Raw genomic sequence first — 3,118 nt, forward strand, 5'->3', positions numbered from 1 at the left:
AAGAGGAGGTTAGATGAATATCTTGCTGGGGTTGTTTGACTCAAGTACTCTTTCCTGCCATGGCAAGGGGTCAGACTAGATGACCTGCTCAGGTCCCTTTCAACCCTAGAAACTATGAAACTATAAACTATGAAACCTTGTTCCCCTGAGCGCCTCCCAGAGTAACAAGGAATAACAGCCATAAGTTGTTAGAAAGTAGGTTTAGACTAGTCATTTTCAGGGCGGCTAGGATCTGGAACCAACTTCCAAGGAAAGTGGTGATGGCTCCTACCCTGGGGGTCTTTAAGAGGAGGCCTGATGTTTACCTGGCTGGGGTCATTTGAGCCCTGTTTCCTCTCCTGCCCATGGCAGGAGGTTGGACTAGAAGATCTGCAAGGTCCCTTCTGACCCTACATCTATGAATCTATGAAAAGCAGCTTCCCCCCTCCTCCAGCACTGCCCAGTGCTTCCATGCTGGGCTGCCCTGTGCTGTCACAACCACCTCCAGGCTGCCTCATGGAGTCACCACTGTTGAGCTGCAGGGCAGCCCAGTGTGGGCTCCATGCAGCTGCTGCAGGAAGCCCTGGGCAGTGCTAACGGGGAGGGGCAATTTTCCTTGTGCCAAGTACATCTGCCCTGCTGGCGCTGCTGTTGCTGCAGCTGTTCAACATGAGCAGGCAAGTCTGCAGCAGGTGCAGGGTGGGTCAGGGCTGCACACGGGTCCCTGCCAGTCCAGTGTGAAGCCACCCCAGCCACACTGCATGCCCAGGGGGTGCATGAGGATGTCTGGGCAAGGCGAGACTGAGGGACCTGCAGCTCCTACTACTTGAGCTGCCTAGAAAGTTAGTCCAGTGAGGAGCCGCCACAGCCACACTGCGTGCCCAGGGGGTGACATGATGATGCCTGGGCCAGGCAGGACTGAGGGACCTGCTGCGGGATGGACAAAGCCCCTTTGCAGTCTGAATTCAGCCTGCAGACCATATTTTGCCTAGCCCTGGGCTAGGAGCTGCTAAGTCTACCGCATGGTTGCCTGGCTCTTTGGTTCTCCAAAGCTCCCTACTCACCCATCCCTCTTCCCCCTGAGGCTCCCCAGCAACTCCCCACTCACCTACCCACCTCGCACCCCATGCCCCTCCCAGCCCCCCCCCCAGTAACCAATGGTTGCTTAGCTCTCTCCAGCTCTATTAGTCTGGGGCAGTAGAGTTCTGGATGATAGATTGTTCACATATAAGGGAGGGCATGGAGTGAAGCCTCCTGAGATACTGAAGGACCATTACTGGTACAGGCTGCATGGAGTAGACTGACATTACTGTAACACAAGCTGCCTAGCACCAGCCCAGAGGCATAACTTTGAGATGCTCAGAGAACACTTAATTTGCCTTATCCTGTCTTAACTCATGGACCCTCCAGTCTCAAGGGCATTTAATATGTAGGGAAGGTAACATTTAACAACACCTTAAGTTTCTAAGGTGTCACTTTGCCCTGCCTTCTGTTCATAGTATAAGATTAAATCAGTTTTGAGAAAGTAAATAATTAACTAAATATTTTTAATTTTAAAAAGTCCACTAAGAAAAGAAACCCATATTCAGTTAACGTCTAGTGAACTGAGATTGTTCTCTGATGTACTGCACTTCTGATTAGAGACCAGCAGTTGTACAACAAGCTGGTGCAAAAATTCTTTGTATTTTCTGAGGTCAGAATGTTTTGCCTGGAAAAACAGTGAATAGGAAAACAGGAGCAGCATGAGAGCACAAAAAAGAGAGAGAAAAAAAGAAAAATTAAGAGCTAAAAACTGATAATGACAGACTGGCAGTGATTTTTATATTTCAAATGTAATAATATGAAAAATCTTACAACACAGATAGACTCATGACAGGTTTCTATTTTCTTTCTTTTATCATCTTGGATTTTTGATCTTTTGCCTAAATAAATTTGACAGAAAGCTCCAGATAACTTAGACAAGATATAGTGCATTCATTTGTTAAAATGTGGAGGGCTTAAAGATAAATTTAAGTTACCACAAGAGAAAAAGAAAAACTTGCAGCTTGTATTGATTGTGCAATCTGCATGTTCAAAGAGTGCACAGAAAGGTCTAGATTCTATTCTATCCGTTAGGTGCAGAAGTGGACATAAATGCCGAAGGATAATTTTATTCAATCCTTCTCAAGTCCCTGAAAAACCGATAAATGGAAAACTTGAGTGGATCTACCTCACTGTTCTTTTGGAATTTAATCTTGAAGATATGTTACAAAAGTGGATGCATTAATGGATTTTCAAGTGTTAAACAGGGTGTAACAAAATTGTATTTAGGTGCCTCAATCCACTTAGATGCCTGAGGAGAGAACATCACTAATATTTAGTTCTCAACAGGAAAATACAGTGAGAGTACAAATAGAGGGGAAACTGCACTACCTTATCTGTCTTTCCTATAAAGACAGCTCCCCGCTCCAGCTCCTGGAGTAAGACTGTTGTTTAAGTAAGGACTGCAGAACTAAAGCCTTACTGATTTTTAAAGGCCAAAGGGAAAGTTTTCTTCTAAATTCATTAAGATACTCATTTTCTCTGCTTACTTTCTGTTAATCTAGAATTAATAACTTTGATCTAATATTTTCTTGTTACTTATTCTTGTTTGGAATACTTTAAGCTTCTGTAGGTGTCTGCATAGAAGAGGGCGGACTTGTAAAATGATTGAATATACTTCATTAGTAGCTATGGGCTATGTTCTGGTTTTCTTTCCCACTAAAACCAATACGTGTGTCTGTAAGTAGTGCTGACTATACCACAAAAATAATTTTCCTTTTAAAAATCTCTGAACTCATTATTGTTCTTATACATTGACTATCCAAAAACAATGGTGCTTATATCACTTTGTTTCTTAAATAAAATGTCAAGTAGTCCATCATGTTTTATCACATATTTCTAACAAGCATATCATAGTTTCATAGTTTCATTGTTGGTAAGGTCAGAAGGGACCTGAGCAGATCATCAAGTCCGACCCCCTGCCATGGCAAAAAAGAGTACTGGGGTCAAAAGACTCTGGCAAGGTATACATCCAGCCTCCTTTTAAAGACCCCTGGGTAGGAGCCAGCACCACTTTGCTTGGAAGTTGGTTTCAGATCCTAGCCTCCCTGACAGTGAA

The sequence above is a fragment of the Crocodylus porosus genome, unplaced genomic scaffold (genome assembly GCF_001723895.1).
Source record: "Crocodylus porosus isolate Cpor-Errol unplaced genomic scaffold, CroPor_comp1, whole genome shotgun sequence".
Lineage (NCBI taxonomy): Eukaryota > Metazoa > Chordata > Crocodylia > Crocodylidae > Crocodylus > Crocodylus porosus.